The 17,801-nt window shown below is 36.1% G+C and overlaps 1 protein-coding gene across 2 annotated transcripts in view; it reads left to right on the top strand.

Moving 5' to 3' along the window:
- Window positions 1-240: 240 nt before the first annotated feature.
- LOC107600568 (uncharacterized) overlaps window positions 241-17,801 on the top strand; it is a 38,283-nt gene continuing 20,722 nt past the window's right edge. Inside the window, exon 1 of one of the 2 annotated variants that reach the window (XM_016292499.1) lies at window positions 241-350. The gene's annotated coding sequence lies outside the window, so the exon portion shown is untranslated. Of the gene's footprint in view, window positions 356-17,801 lie in introns of both variants that reach the window. The other variant, XM_016292500.1, reaches the window with a different exon arrangement.

Here is a 17,801-nt window from a genome sequence, read left to right as displayed (position 1 = left end):
AACCATACCACTGTTTAGCACTAGCATTACAGTCTTCACCGTCTGTGGCCTAAAACCTTGAATGGCATTTAAATGAATATAGGGGAATCACCTCAGTATTTCACAATAAACTATTTCATCTTATTTACCTTAATGCTAAAGTGGAAGCTTAGTGGAAGCTGATTGGTGCCCATCAGTGGGTCAGTGTGCCAGCGTCAGTGGGATGATGGCCCATCTGTGGATGTTTCCACATCTGCACACTCTTAATACTGTAATCCAGCATCACACACAAATTACACCCACGCCGTTCAGTGTCTAGCCGAAACGAAGTGGACTGTGTGCGGTGATCGGTGCTCAGGAAGACATTAAATGTGAGGTGAATTTTTTTTGTCTTTTGAAAGCAGGTTTTTTTGTATGTTTTACCTTTATTGGGTTTCTGTTTTGTTGTGTTGTGTAGAAAATACTTTTGTTACTCTGAGTTTAATGTGTTTGGTCAGGTGTCGTTGGATGTTATAGAGAGATGGTTTGGCCGCCACACATGGTCTCACCCACAGCAAGTGTGTGCTAATGGGTTTACGTTACGCTAATAAATCACCGTCATCCATAAACTGGTTGTGAGAGTATGTTATGAGGCTTTAACAGCCCCTCACCTGTGCCAGCGTCTCTCATTTAGCTGCCCTGCTAGCTAACATACATGGCACTCCTCATCTGAATCCGACACAGTCATGGGTTTAGTGAATACTGAGGATTGTTTCTGTGCCTGTTTTATGCACATGTTGGTAACTGTTGCTTTTACATTTTCACATCAAATACCAATGCATAATTTCCTCAATAAATAAAGCAAAGTTCTGCTGTTCAAAGTTTAGGTATGAGGTAGGTACAATTTTTATTACAGTAAAAACAGTAAAATTGTAAAATATTATTGCAATTTAAAATAACTGTTTGCTTTTAGCATATTTTAAATGTGATTTATTGTGATAGCAAAATTTTACTTTTTATTAGGTTTTAGTGTCACATGGTTCTTCAGAAATCATTCTAATATGCTGGTTTGTTTCTCAAGAAACATATCAATATTGTAAACAGTTGTGCTGCATAATATGTTTACTTTTTGGGCATTTATTTGAAATAAGAGTATTAAATTATTTTTTTTAGCATATTTTAAATGTGATTTATTGTGATAGCAAAATTTTACTTTTTATTAGGTTTTAGTGTCACATGGTTCTTCAGAAATTCTTATATGCTGGTTTGTTTCTCAAGAAACATATCAATATTGTAAACAGTTGTGCTGCATAATATGTTTACTTTTTGGGCATTTATTTGAAATAAGAGTATTAAATTATTTAAAAAAAATCTTACTGACCCCAAACTTTTGAACTGAAGTGTATATTCTATACAGTTTCTATATTCAAAGCATTTATCTCTACAATGGGCATTTTTGTCCTTTTTGTTATTGTTGACAAAATCAAACATCTTTATTTCTGTTTCTGTGCTAAAATATTCAGTGACAAATGCAAAGTGATTCAGCCAAAATTCTGGAAACTTATTCTAAAATATTTGCTTAGCATGAAAACATTTTACCTGGAAAAATCTGCCCCCACAGTGTCTCTACACTTTTGAGAAACAACAGCTCAGTTAATCAGAGCATGTCATGTTGTATTTGGACGACTTTCAACAAGTTGTAGGGTGGTGCTGGTGGTTTTGTTCCTAAACAGTGAAACTAATCAGCTCTCTTGTCTTGTCTATCTTGAATGTGCACAGAGAGGTGGATTCTCAGTTTCTCTCTCAGCGATAACTGTGTGGATAAAACATATCACTGATAGGAAAAACATGTTAAAAGACCAGAATGGTCAGTTCTGTGATTGCCCTTTTTGATTTTATTCTATCCAATGATTTGTATAAATACCAAAAATCTTTTTTTTTTTTTCATTTTAGCTTTCTAGCAAGCAATGCAGGTTGATAAAAACTTTGTGAATCATGATCTTATCCACATTTATTCGCACTTCAGAGAGCTGAAAGATTTCCCTGAGAGAACCCAAAGCAGCACAATAAAGGAAAGTATTTCCCATGTCACATACCAGACAAGTGGATTTCTTGCTACATTGAGCAGTGCCTGCTTCTTTCGCTGACAGGCCAGGTAGTCCTGGGTCAGATAATGGCTTTGAGAGACACAGACACAATAGTTCAAAGGAACAGCGCTAGCATTTGATCCATTGTCCTGACAGCCCTTTGGAGACCACCACCCACAGAGCATCATCTTACCCGGGTAGAAAGGCAGAGAGCGCAGTTTGCTCTGGATTAATTGCAGGTGAGCCGTATCGGTGGACTGTAGTGTTTACTTTTGAAATGTGTTTATTTCTATTGGCAACTCTAAAAATAAATTAAAAATAATAATTCAATTACTTTAAACTATTTACTTGAAAAATTAACGTTTCAATGTTTTAGTAGATGGTGCAAAAAAAGTCTACGCACTTAATGCTTTGTGTTCATGATATTTCAGTTGTATTTATTGACTAAGCACTTAACAATATTGTTATTGCTACACATTGCAGTTTAAAAAGAGATCTGGTTTTGCCAGTACCTGAGCCAGAATATATTTTCACTGCAAATGTGTCACTCTCTCTTTTTTGTTTGTTTCTTTGCCTTACAAAAAAAATTGTTTTTATTTTCATAATATCATAACCAGCAAGTCTTTGTTATTGTATGCTTGACAGGGTTATCCTAAATTTGCATATAGAGTTGAGAAATAAATACCCATGACATCAATGAGATCTTTCTCGAGAATATTTTTTTTTCTTTCAGTTTTTTCATCTACACAGCAGACATTTTTTTCTCCTTTTTTATTTTATTTTATTTTTGCCTTTTTTCTAGTAAAAAGACTAGACATGTGTTGTCTTGTACTTTTGTCTTCTTCCTTTTCACTTGAAATGGGAAAAAAGACAAAATTATATTCAGTAAATAATTTGACAGACAGTATTTATTATACAAATAATACTATATTCAGGGACACACAGGTTTTTAGATTTTTTGTTTATTTATTTTACTGTGCAACAAGACATAATTTTATATTATTATTATCTTTATAATATATTTTTTGTTTATTTATGTTCTTTGGAGTCAGGGCTGCTGATGTTTATTTACCTCTTTTGTTGTGCCATAAGCAGGGACAATGAAACGCTCTGGCCCGGGCCCATGATGACATCGCCTCTTGTACTGTCAGGGCCCGGATGCGATGAGCTTTTGCAATCCAAACTTCCTCTTTGCCAAAAGATTTCCCGGAATGAAATGAAGGTACAGGCTGATTCTGGATATGGGATGAGGTCATGGAAGACCTGAGAAGCAAAAAAAAATATGTCTGAACTTGTTAAGCTGAAGTCATTGTTGTCTTTATTGAAGGTGCGGTGACTGTATAAACACGTTAAGTTTTTAAAACACGTTAAGTTGCTAATGTGTTTTTAAATATTTTTTCATGGTGGAGTTTTGTTACAGTGCAGGTAGAGCTACTTTTGGGCGTCTCAAGCATTTAACACTCTAGTGTTTTTGTTCTCTCCATTCTGTTGTTTTGTAGGTCAAGATCACACGCCCTTACCAAAACACAACTTTCAGATCTTCGCTGTCCTTTGGCATTTTTTCTCCAGTCGTTAGCATGCAGCGTTGGTGCTCATGGGCCGTTTCTGTGATGCAATGGAGGGCTGTGCTCTTCCAAGGAGAGGAACTTCCCTTCTCTAGCACATTCCTGAGTGTAGCTGCAGGCAAGGGTTGGACTCAAACCATGTGCATCCATTACAAGAGAGAAACATCATCAAAGACTTTGTGACGCAACACTGCCAATCAATGTCTTGACAATTTTTACACCCCAAGCTCATTTCCACACTTTGAAAAGATTTACAAGTTTGTTTAACGTCACTTTATGCAGTGAACCCAAAGGTGTACTCAACATTTTTTTTTATAGCAAAATCAATAAAAACTGTACATTGCTCAGAGACGCAAAACAGTGTTGCGATCTTTGTTCGGAGCAATTTGAGCAAAACAAATTTGAGTTTTTGCTCAAAAACAAAATTGAGCAAAAACAAGCAATATTTTGTCTAAAATGTAAGTCACTTGTTGCTAACTTTACTGAACTTGTATAAAATGATTATTACACTTCAATGCTAATCAGCCTAACTTAAATGGAAAGGAAGTGTGTTTGTGCTGAAAACAATGACAGTTACTATAATCGAAATATGTTGCAGTGCTATTTCAGTGCATTTAGCTGAACTGTTTATTGAATTTGCCATATAGACTTACCAACTAAACAAAACAAAGCTTAAACAAGCTTGCTGAGATGCAAGTCCTGTCTAAGCAAGCACATAAAGAGATCTGTCTGGGTTTTGATTATAAGTCGAGCATGAAAAACCCTCATGGCTATTCTTGGTCATTTGAAAAGGACATTCAGTGTCAGAAAATGAAACAGTACTATTCCCTCATAAGCTAATTGGCTGGATTGCAGGTGTCTAGTTTCCTATAACTATTTCTCCAGCACAATAAATGTCAGTTCCCTTTGCTACAGGGCCTACTGGCAAGCTGAGGATCCGTGTTTGTTTGTGGAGAAGTGCACTTTTCTGTATCAGGTGTAGGTGCTCTATTCCCAGTTTTGTGATTAAGTTTGTGTTCCTGTGCTGAAATATATTGTCACGATGCTCATTTGTGCTGCAGGGACCCAGCAGGACACCACAAGCCTGAGAAGTGGTTCTCACGGCTTTTGGCAGCCGATCGCAAGACGTTCATTAGCCTCTGTCAACATGCATATTGTGTGTGTGTGTGTGAGTGTGTGCATGCGTGTTTGTGTTCTTTCAAGCAGCGGCTTTGTGCTTTGTTAGTGGTCTGTTGCTCCAGTGATTTTATATGATTGTATTTTGAGACTCTAGTTGGCAACATAATAGATTCTGAGGTCGGCTTGTATGTTTTTCTGATATTTATTTTATACAGCAAGAAGATAATATAGAGTACATTTTGGACTAAATTTGGCCAGTGAATTATAATTTTTTTTTCAGATATACTGTAGTTCCAAAAAGAAGTTCCACACTTGTGTACCATACTCTGGTTTAGAAAAAGCAGAGTGATACAAAAAGTGAAATGTTGGAACAATGCTCAGCCAATCCGATTGGAGGACCAGAACTAACTGTATTTTTGTAATAAACAAATTCAAGACATTTTAAACAATTTTTTCCAGCTAAAATACAAGTCCCCTATCCATGATATTGCTTTCTCCAAGGAAAAGTCATCTCGTCTGAATCAGGAGAGAAATATGTACAGAGCAAGCACCATTTACAAGCAAAAACAATTCTAAACAAAAATATGTTGGTGGGTTTTGTTGTGAGAGGACAACAAGTGGATGTACTTTTTCATTGGAGGAAGCATTATTATGGATAATGGGCTGGTATTTTGGTCAGAAGAAAGGGTTTAAAGTTAAAATGCCTTAATGATGGATTTGTTTCTTACAAACACACAGCTTTTCACTTCACAAGACGTTAATGGATTGACTGGAGTCATGTGGATTACTTGTGGATTATTGTGATGTCTTTATCAGTTGTTTGAACTCTCATTTTGACGGCACCCATTCACTTCATTGGTGAGCAAAGTAATTAAATGCAACATTTTCTCAAATCTGTTCTGATGAAGAAACGATCTCATCTACATCTTGGATCGCTTGAGAGTACATTTTCAAAAAAATTCAATCTTTGGGTTAACTATTCCTTTAGCTCTGATCATGTTTTAAAATTAAAGCTTATTTATTTCAGAGAAACCATTTGAAGTGGTTTATGCTTTATTTCTTTTTTCTTTTCTTTGCTTCTTGTTTAAAGTAATGTCTTTATTTTAAGGGTAAAGATATGATTAGAAAAGTGTAAAACAGGTGGATAAATAATTACACTCGTCGCTGCAGATTTCCAACTTCACACAGCTGCCTGTAATCCATCTGGGGACATTACACCATGTCCGACCACAAAAAAAGAGAGAGAGGAGGGGTAGTCACATGATAATTGTCACTCTTTTGCTGCTTTCTCTCATGTCCATTTCACACACTGACCCACAAAACACTGTCACACAAGCTGAACTGAGGATGAATATTTTAAACACAATTTTATTTTACGCTTTTTGATTCATGAATGAATACAGCTAAAGGGATAGTTCACTCAAAAATGAAAATTCTGTCATCATTTACTGATTCGGTTGTAAAATAAAGGAAGATATTTTGAAGACAACAATGGATAGCATTGACTTTTTACTGTAAGGACCAAAAAAAAACATTGTTAAAAAAACTTTCCTGTTTAACAAAATAAAAAAAGCCATACAGGTTCCAAATGACATGATTTCACTTATTATAGAAGTGAATTTGCAACTCAATATGTAAGAATATTCCCACGTTTAGATTTTTATTGGTCTCAGCATCTCTCTGGATTTTTTTTTTAATTTTATTTTTTATTTTTTTGGTGCCTTGGGTTCTGTCTCATGGAGCCCATGGCAAACCCACTTGGTGTGAGTAAACACATTCCTCAGCTGCACAGCGTGCCACAAGATTAGTTATGACTTTGGAGAATGATTTTAAGAGGGAAACTCTGTCTCAAGGGGAATGTTTGTGTATGAGGTAAGCCATGAGCCAAGTGAGCCTTTCATTAAATGCATATGTTTGCCCAAAACTAAAATCATCAGTATTAGAAGTTCGACCCACAGAGAAGACACAACAATTAAACGGGATTTAGCCATCATAGCGGATGTATGCATGGAATGTGACATTGTCATGATGTTATCATGTGAGAATGAGTTGAATGATGAGAAATTCCAGTAACAACTGTCCTTCATTAATTCGACTTTTTGTTTTATTAAAGGGACAGCTCATCCAAAACTGAAAATTCTTGGGTCATTCTAAACCTGTAGAAGTTTTTTTAGTCCATACAATGAAAGTCAGTGAGATCAAATGCTGTTTTGGGGCCCCACTGACTTTCTCTGTATGGAAAAAAAAAAGCAGTCGAAGCATTATTAAAAATATCTTCTTCAGTCATAAGTGTTTGGAATGTTTGGAATGAGTGTTTTTTTGGCTGAACTATCTCTTTAGATAGCTCTGTGCAAATAGGTAAATACTGTTTTTGAGGTTATGAACTTGTGTGGTTGAACTTGGATGTTTCAGGGTTGAAGATCAAATTGAAACAGAGATTTTCTTTGATTTAGATTAAGAAGCAGTCAGGTTTAGGCTCTTCAAGGCCTGTCAGAAAGCCTCCTCATTTTTATTCATGAGCTCTTTTCAGCCTTTGTCCCATCAAGCGAGTGAACTTGTGGATTAGATCCACCTTGTGTCAGTAATATCATCAGGAAAAACTCATGACACCGTGGGCCATTTGTTCAAAAAGGAGGGAATTTAAAGAATAGCACTGTAGCCATCTGCTCTTTCTGCTTGTCTTTCTTTGAAGAGGAGGTGTCTTCCTCCATCACTTCTCCTTCTAGTGATCAATATGGGACATCCAATCAATTTCCACACTCAATTAAACCTTTATAATTCCTTTCAAGCAACATACTTCTAAAGAAGCGTGAACTGAAAAAGCAGCCCATCCAAATTAGACTCTAGTAGCTCTTTTATTGGGCTGCCATACAATAGAGCTTGACGGAAAACAGTCCTCATGTTTTGGAAATTAGGTCAGGCTGTATTGAAAAGGAAAGTCTGCCAGGCAGCCGTTGTAATCTGGTGCGGAAAAGACTCGTTGTCTGAACTGCTGCTTGCCATATTTGATGTCCTATTGTCTCCTCTCCTCTTCTAATCTGCCCATTCTTAAAGTGTTGCAATTAATTTGGGCTGATTTCTCTGGCAACTCAGGCGCGAGGGCCATTAAAGGACTTTAAAGGGGCATGAAGGTTTTCTAAATGGTGCATTGCGCAAGTACAAGTCAAGATACTCCATATAAAGTTTGTAGTGTTTGAAGTTATGATTTTTTCTCACCATTGTGACTTTATAATTATGATGATGACTTTGTCTCATGATTGTGACTTTACATCTCACAGGTATACATTTATACGTACAATTATGACTTTATATTTCATAATTATGACTAAATGTTTCACAATTATGACTTTTTATCTCAAATTTGTGACTTTATATCTCACACTTATGCATTTATACACGACTGCTACTTAATATCTCATAATTATGATTTCTTATTTCACAATTGCGCCTTTATATCTCATGATTGTGACTACATCTCACAAGTATGCATTTATACTAAGAGTGACTTTTTCTCATAACTGTGACATTGTATCTCATAATTATGACTTTGTATCACACAATTGTGAATTTACATCTTGAAGGAGGAATTTTTTTCAATTATTTATACTTACAACTGTGACTTTATATCTCATAATTGTGATTGTATCATAATTGTGACAAGTGCACAGTTATGAATTAATATAATTTAACATTTAAATGTAATTATTGTCATAAATGTGACTATCACACAATTTTAACTTTAAATCTTATAATTGTGACTTTACATATCTAAATAGACTCACAATTGTGATTTTATATCTTGTAACTATGGCTGTGTTTCACAATTACGAATATTTTAATTATGCCTTTAAACTCACACCTGTGACTTCATATCTCATAATTATGACATTTTTTACAATTATGACTTTTTTATGACTGTCATGATTGTGACTTTACATCTTACACTTGTGCATATGTACACACAATTGCGACTTGATATCTTATAATTATAATTTCATATTTTACAATTATGACTATATATTGTGATTGTGACTTTACATCTCATAATTGTGCATTTATACTCACAATTATGACTTCAATAAGTGTGACTGTAGACGTCAAAATGACTATATCTCAGAATAGTGACTTTACATGTCAGTTGGTAATTGAGACCATGTCTCATAACACTGTAACTTTGTTTCTCACAGTTGTGTCCACAGTCCTGTATGTCTCACCATTGTGACTTAATTTGTCCAAAATTTAATTTCATTGTAATTTGTGACTTTACATCTCACAATTGTGACCTTATTTCTTATTTATTTACTCTGTGTACAGTTCATATGGTTGTTTTTGTATTATGTTATTAAAAGGTTTATTAGAAAGATCATGAGATTGACGGTGAAGATGGACAAATTGCCATGTTTTGACAAGAAATTCATGGGGCTTCATTTACATTCTCTCCTCCCTCTTTGAACTGATAATGCATTTGCCACAATAGGACTTTTGACCAGACCGCAACTCCCCCTGGTTACCACAGAAACCATAGAGACCCTTCTCTGCTCATCTGGGCCCTCTCCCTTGTTTTCATCTCTCTGCTTCCTGTCCTCTGTAAATTATACTTACTGAAATATTTTACATCTGATTTGAGAAAAAAAAGGAAAAGTCAAGCTAAGCCTTTTTATCTTTGCCAGTGAATCCTTGATAACAGTGGACCTGCATCTTAAAGTAGGAACCGGTGGTCATAAACACCGTTCCCATGGGAAAGTTTGTAGAAAGCCTCAGTTTGTCTTTTCCTTCAGCGCAAAACGTTTCCACTGCAGCTCATAATGCCATTAAATGTGTGTGTGGGGAAAGTTGGGCTAAAGAAAGAGTTTGGGACACGTCAGGAACCCTGAGCAACCCACATCCTGTAAATCAGGTCTTCATGAGCCACATCTCTCCACAAACACGCACACACTTTTTCATTCTTTCGCTCGTTTTCTCTCTGCATAAAAGCGAGGGGAGGATAAAAGAAACGCACAATGCTGACATGCACGAGACGAGTGTCCCCTTCTATAAAAAGATAAACAGGGGACCAACCAAAAAAAGGGAGGGAGAAAGAGAGAGATTAACTCATGTCATCATCTTTACATACTGAGAGCCAATCAGCTCATTTAAAGACAAATTAATTGGGTTTTCTTTTAACCACACTGGGTGTGGGAAAAGCATGGTTTCTTATAAAAAGAGGCAAATAAACTATTCCTTGCCTTTAACACAAAGCCAAATAGAGGCAACGTGCCAGTGTATACAGTTTTTTAACTCTAATTTTCTGCTTAGTACATTGTTTCTCTACATATGTTAAAAATTGAATAAAATAAATATCTGGAATTTTTTATATAAATTATTTTACATTTATATTAAATGTATATATTTTTAATGTTTTATATATTATATATTTACAATTAAAATATGAACAACAACAACAAAAATAAAATAATATATTATTAATATAATAATAATAATAATTTTATTGTTTGACTTTTTTATTGTAAAATATGTTACTGTTACACTCTCTACTGTTACAATTTTTGGTTAGATCATTAGGATTATGAATATTAATTGATGGATTTTATAGAAGCTTCATATAGGGCCACCTCTTAGCCCTGGTAAAATTACTGTAATGCACAGCCTCTCGTTAATTATCACTTCAATTGACCCAATAATCTGACACCTACAGCTGTAGCAAAGAGCACAGCAGTTGTTTCACACACACATCTGAATAACTTAGTTGCCCTTTTTAAATGCAAGTTGAAAAAATATCTCATTGCTCATTCACACAGAAGTATTTGGTTAAAAAAAGTGTACTACCCCCACTCATTCACACACACACACACACACACACAGCCCAGCAGCCCAATATCTTCACTGCAGCTAAACTTTGGTGGTCTCCAGCCTTCAGTGGATAATTGATTATGGGGTTGAAGCCACAGGGCTTTAAAGGGGGAGAGGTGAAAGAGGTTTCCAAGGTCAACGCCTCCCTCCTTCTTCTCTGCCTCCTTTCTCTCAATTATTTGGACAGGGTCTTCAATGCGATAGTCATTAAGGTTCAGCCACCAGGGGAATCTCCAAATATTTGGCCGTACTTGCTACAACTTTAGAGTCAGGAACGCTGCAAAACATGAGGATGTTGTTTAGGTGCGTCTTAGTAGTTTCTGGTTCACAGGCAAAGAGAAAGCAGACTTCTGAAGAAAACACAGCCCGTTAAGCCATAGAAAACATGCTTTGGCCTTGTCATTGATTTTTTTCTTCATATGCTCCTTATTTTGCAGCTTTTATGTGGATGTTGTTTAATGCACTTTGTATTTACCCCTGTCACGTTCAATGACATTTGCATCGAGCACTTTTCAAAATATTGTAAGAAGATTTTATTTATTTTTTTAAACAGAGAGTCATTTACAGGAACAGAATTCCAGAAAAAAATAATCACGTATTCATTTAATCCCCCGAATCACAACATGGCAGATAAACAGCTGCTTACCTCACTCCTGCAAAAATCTGTCCACCATCCCTCCACCACACAGACTCCAATTTTATTTCTATAATTGCGTCCAGGAGGGGAACTTGAGAGCACGAGTTGAGTCTTGTGCTTAAGCCTTTGTGAACTTGTGAATGATAATTGTGAAGGATAGTCTGGCACTAGTCATGCTAATTATTCTCTAGGTGAACAGTATTGGTTAGTTGCTTGCTCAAGGCCAAAGAGTACTGGCATCTCAGTAACTCTCTAATTTCTGGATTATGCGTCAGTGGGAAAGCATGCTAGAAATCCAAATCTTTAACCGTCATGCAGTATTGCCAGATCTCACTACAGTAGATCGGTATCGTTGGTCTGGCAAAACAAACCCACAAGTGACTCACCTCACCAAAATAGGCTTACACAACTGAAAATAAGCCCAATTTATTTGTTTGTTTTTCACAATGCACAGTTTAAAAGCAGCTTTATAGAAAACTATGACATTAATGTTTAGAACATCCTAAAATCTTCATGTATTTTAGTTGCATTTAGTACCGGACGATACTATATTTTACACTTTGCAGTAAAACAAGAAATCGAGCAGTTGTGGTTTGCTTGATAGTATATATTTCGCCCTACGCAAGTATACTGTATGTACGTGGACAAAGTTGAATCGAACTTTATATATAAAGCTGTGCAATTAATATAGTTTACAGATGGGATTTGCTATAGTATATATTGCTTTACGTGTACATATGCTGGCAAATTATGTTGTACTATATATCCAACTTTTAGTATATCACTGGACGATAATATAGTTCGCAACTGAGATATTATTTATCTATTTACTTATAATAGCTAAAGGTTGCTTATAATTATAGAGTAAGCAACCCTGGCATTTTATACAAATATATCAATTTTGCTTTGTTTTGTCTTTTTATTTATTCTCTTGTTCGCTGTTGCTATCTTAAACAAATATTATGTATAATCGTCATTTGATTAAACTTAATGTAAACTGCTGATCATTGATTCCATACATATGGTTGTTATTTAGGCAAATTCCTAGAAAAAAGGCAATTAAGGAATCCATTGCCTATAGTTTTTGAGGCCTGGGAAACACGAGCAACACAGGAAATGTTCAATATGTTGGAGCGTGTTAAAAACCGTGCTGCAGCTTTCTTTAGCGAGGAGCCCTTTCTGACAGTGCTGAAACTCACTGTTGTTCTTGGCTGGGAGTCTGGGCCCTCTCCTGGATCTGCCTCTCTCTTTCTCTTTCTCTCATGCTCTGTGGCAGCGAGTGCAGTCAAAACCAAAAGAAAACATGCTTCGAAAGAGAAAAGTTGGGAAATAGTTGAAGGGGGATAGTACCCCTCTCCTCGTTTGCCATGAAGAATGTATTTATTGCATGTATTTAGGACCAGTGCCTAAGAGAATCTCATTATATAAGATATATATATAGCCAACCCCTTAAAATGATTAACATTACTTCATTATTTGAGTGCGGAATGTGTTACGCTAGCTCATTACAAGAGAAATTAGTGTGAAACTAATTTTGCTTTTGCTCACATTTGAAGAGGATCAAAACCTTTCATCAAAGTTGTCCTAAAACCTAAAACCAAAATGCATTCTTGTCTTAGGACAACTTTGATGAACTTTTTTGATCCACTTCAAATGTTGACTACTATACTAACCTTTTCTCAGCTGTGTTAAACATATCTTTCCATTTCTAAATAAATTCCACAGAACGTCCCACAAAATCAGCAGGAAATGTAGGAAGCAACATGCAGATTCTTGTCTTGAACTAGCTGTAATGGATGCTTAGTCATGCAACACAGTTACTGCACAGCCAACCATGTCATCCTTTATTGTGCACAAATGTTTTTGCTTAAATACATATATAAATATCAGTGGAGCCTTTGATCAACGGGCTTAACAACTGGCTCTTAAAAAAAGTACTGGAGCATGGTGACCTTTTCTTCTGCATGGAGTGCTTGATACAGTGCTGACAGTTCTTTCTGCTCCTACTGTGCTCAAAAGCACTGGTGATAATTACAATTTAAAACATTATGATTTGTGCTTGCAGGCATTTTATTGGCCCTGAAATATAAAGGTTATACAAAAGCAATCCTCTAACAGCAATACTTTTTTTGTGTTTTATGAATGTACAGTATATTCCTTGTACTGTAATTATTCTTTGCAGTCGTATAAGGCAACACGTTACGTTATGCATGACCGTTTAAATGTTTGGGGTCGGAAAGTTTTTTTCCCCCACCAAGGCTGCATTATTTTGGTCAAAATACAGTAAAACATTAATGTTATGAAATATTACAATTTAAATTACTGTTTTTTATTTTATTTTAATAGTTAAAAATTAAATTTTACCCAGACTTCATTGTCACTTTTTATTAATTTAATGCATCCTTGCTGAATAAAATTAATTTCTTTAAAATAAATTTGAATGGTAGCATCTCAAATTATGAATATGTATTTCAGTGCAAAAACTTGCGATTTATTCAACTTCTTGCAGTCCAGTTTAGCCAGATGTGCTAAAATACCACATTCAAATGAAGTCATTGTCATTTATTTTGATGTAAACACGACTGCTTTGTGTACTTACGCTCAATTGGTGCAATTACCATTGAGCTATTGCTAAATTTTCTTTAAACTAGATTTTTTGTGCTCATTTTCTCAATAATAACTAAAAAATGATCAAATGAAGGAGAAGAACATTATAACCAGACAAATTGTGTTCATTCTTAGTAACTTCCTAAGGTATCAGGTGATCCTGAATGCTTTAGCATTAGCCGCATAGTTTAGCAAAACAGAGCAACTTTGTAGGTAGAACAGATTTCACAGTTGTACCATAACTACTACAGTTTATCATATAGTTTCATATAGTGCTAAATGAACTGTAATTTTTCTACTTACACATCGGTAAGGTCAGCTATGTTCTTAATTTTATTCACACATCTCTTTGAGGGTAGAGCAGTGTCCTTAGTACTTTCCATATGAAAGGCCCTTAATTGAAACTAGAATTCATCTCAAGTATTCATCTGAGCCAAAGCATAAAGCCTCATCCTGTTCGCTTTCAGGCCACTGCTAAGCAACAACCTACAGAGGATTTATTTTTTTACTGCTAGAAGGGTTGCGGTGAGAGAGGCTTGCATAATGATGCTTTGAGGGGGTCTGTTTTCCTTTCGATGAAGGTTTAGGTGATAGAGGTGAAAAAGCTATGTTTATCTCTCTTTGATCCTCAGACTTTTAGTTTCTTCTGGGATTAAGAGTGTCAGAAGGGCTTTTGGTGAACATCAGGGAATGGGGAGGAAGTAGAGATGGACATGGCAAAGCATGCGGATAACCGACATTCCAGGCGAGAAAACACCATCGGTGTTGTACAAAGGTTCCTGTGTTGCTCCTGCTTCCAGACGGGTGAGAACGACCGCTTGGAGTACAATCAGGAAAAGCCACAGGATCCCAAGGCTGTTGTGGATGAAGAGAACGTCCATATCGTTGTAGAAGATTTGGGAATAGACAACCCTGGATTTAGCCTTTCTGAAGTTGAGCACTGCGGTCCACCTCACCAGATCACCATGGGCCGTTCTGCTAGTTCTGTGTCCATGTGCCAAAGAGCAGCTCTGAAGAAGAAGCTCGCACCACTTTCCTCTTTACCGCTTCAGTCTAGAGCAATCCAGAACAGTGAGGACGACTCTACTGTTGACTCTCTTCTGTACGGTTCTGGCAGCACTAATGTTGGAGATGGTGGTCTTCTCACTCCACCAGTCATTAACCTCATACCTCCGACACCTTCCGACGTAATAGATGATGACCAGTTCTTTGACATAAACTCAGAAGAAGAGAGTCTACAGCAAACGTCAGGAAGCGAAGGAGTGGACAGTATTGGCAGTGCTGCTATGGGAGAGCAAGAGAGCGAGGAAGATGTAGACCAAGACTTGGAGTCTGAAGGTAATCATAAGACCAGAGATGAAGAACATCCACAGGTGGAGCCTCCAGAGGAAGAAACGGCCAAGAAGAAGAGCATAGACAAGTCTACAATCCACTTCCTGCGTAGCACCTTTCATGTACCCCCTCTTCCTGAATACCCACGAAAAAGTAAGAGGCTTCAGCGATGTGATGAAGCCACTGGCACGTTTGAACATGGCTGGAGAGTAGTTTTGCTTTAATCATGATAAATTCTGAAATAGTCACTCTTGTGTTTGCATTGTCAGGAAGCCTCAATACTGGAATCAGTTTGCTGCAGTTCACTGAACATAATCTGGGTGAGTCTGCTTTGATTTGTGATGAGTCTTCACAGTAGTCTTCAGTGCCTGGAAACTATGCAAGTTGTTGAGGACCTATGCACATTTTTAAATATATAGTATACTATACATAGTGATTCTTTTTTATTACTATAAACAGTCAGTATTTTATTAGTCTATTTTGCATAGTTAACTGTTGTTTCAAGCAAAACAGAGAACAAAGTGTGATAGATTGTAGTAGCTTGGCAAATATTCAAATATTTTTTATGAATATTGTGCAAAACAGGGCAAGAGCATTAACCCTATAACTGCCGGTGCAGCAAAATAAACAGCAATTTCACAATGATTATAAAGTCTGTGTGCTACTCTACATTCTTTATTATTAAACGAAGTGATTAGAACAACGTCAGTCTACATTAATCGACACATTGTAAGGAAATAGTGGGTTCACAGCGAATTATCAGAACTACTTCAGTAGGACAGTAATATCGTGCTTTACCTGGAAACCTAAAGCTGCACTAGGTGTACATCACATATTAGCACAAAAACTTGATATTTTGAGCACTCAATTGAAAATGTCCACATAACGTATCAATTGTACTTACAGGTTGTGCTTCGGAGAGCTTGTTAGTCTAAATTAAGAAGATAGATGAAGCCAACGAAGATAAAAGCCAAGATTAGAGAAGCAGTCCTTGGTAAAATGACATGCACACAACAAAAGGTTTGAATTGTATTTCTGTGGTATCCTTGAAACACAGCGGAAGTGTTTGTGGGCAGGTCAGACTCGCGGGCAGACTGGGATTATGCAAAGTTGTTACCCAGTGACGTATACTTTTGCGGTAACAGGCAAAAGATTCTAAAATATGACGACGCGTTAAGGCGATTCAGAGTCGACTCTCTTTTGAGAGACAATATCTTTATTTATCATGCACTTTTTTGATTAACAACTTTGCAGATTGTTTTCATTTAAGGATAGCTACATTATGAACTGCAAAAGAGATCTTTTTCAAAAACCCATATGACCTGCTCTTTAACCAATTGATTTTTTTCCTCAGTGAAAGTAGGTGTATATATTAACCTTCAGAAAATGTTCATTTTCAGCCTTGAGAGGTCATATTAAACTATATATGATATTTTTATGGGCTTGCAAATAGAGTTATATACAAAAACTATTGCAAATTAAAATAAAGAAATTAGTTCAATCAATTTAAAATTAGATGTGTTTAATAGGTAGTTTTGATAATAGGCACATTTATATATTAAACAGTACTTTATCAAATAGTTCTAATATCTAATACCTTTATCTAATAGTTCTCATAACAAAAAATGGGGTTGTGTGTCTAATGTTTATAAAAAAACCTCATGGAACACTAAAGTCCACAGTATTTGTGGAGTGTGCTGTATCATTAGAGAGAGAGGGAATTAAAAATGTTGAGAATTTAATCTAACAACAGAAAAATTATGGTGCATATACATCTATGTAACGTTTATTATTATTTATTAGCTCTAAAAAGGGGAATATTTATGACGAATCATAAATGGTTATGATTCATAATAAATATTTAGATTATATCTTCGAATTAACTGTAGTAGAATCAATATTACAATTATTTGATCTGTCCGTCCACCGAGCAGACAATATAATCATTTATCAATTCAAGCAACCCCTATACAAGTAACATCTCTGACCAGAACTGTAATTTATATGCAAATGTCAAAAGGCTAAAAGGGTCTTTTAAGCCATAAACAGTCCAACACTCCAGCATGATCCTACGCAGACGCTACATCTACATATATTTCAAGGTTGATAGGTAACAATTATGTAACCTTTGATACCACAGTTTTTTTCAATGACCGAGAAATCTAAGACAGTCTGAATTGTTCATCATCCTCATATTTTTCTGAAATGCTGAAAACTTGTCTCTTGTGACTCATTCATTTTTTGACGATTTTACTCATGTCCTCATCCAGGTGTGGTTTTCTATAGAAAGGGCAGAGGGTGTGGGTGGACATGCCACTGTGCAGGTCTTGTCATGCACAAAGCAACTCCTCACAGCAAAGATATTTAGATCCTTTAGTGAAGTGAGCTGTTGTTCCTTACTAAAAACGAAGGTGTTTATTGTATGGTCTAGAGAAACGACACCTACTGAGGCGACGTTCTGTGACCAAGGGCTAATCTGTTTAGGACAATGGTGTCTATGCTGTTGCTAAGGGCGGCTTTTGTATATATTTATCCCAAGATTCCCCAGCATGAAGACACACTGGGCTTACGTGACCTGCTCCCAAGCATTGTATTCCAGTTAGAAACCTTGACACAGTTGTTCCAGACATCTTGGAGAAGTTGCCA

This window comes from Sinocyclocheilus grahami, unplaced genomic scaffold, assembly GCF_001515645.1.
Source record: "Sinocyclocheilus grahami isolate Dianchi unplaced genomic scaffold, SAMN03320097.WGS_v1.1 scaffold286.1, whole genome shotgun sequence".
NCBI lineage: Eukaryota > Metazoa > Chordata > Actinopteri > Cypriniformes > Cyprinidae > Sinocyclocheilus > Sinocyclocheilus grahami.
The sequence above is the reverse complement of the archived record's forward strand: the minus strand, read 5'-3'. Positions and strand labels throughout refer to the sequence as shown.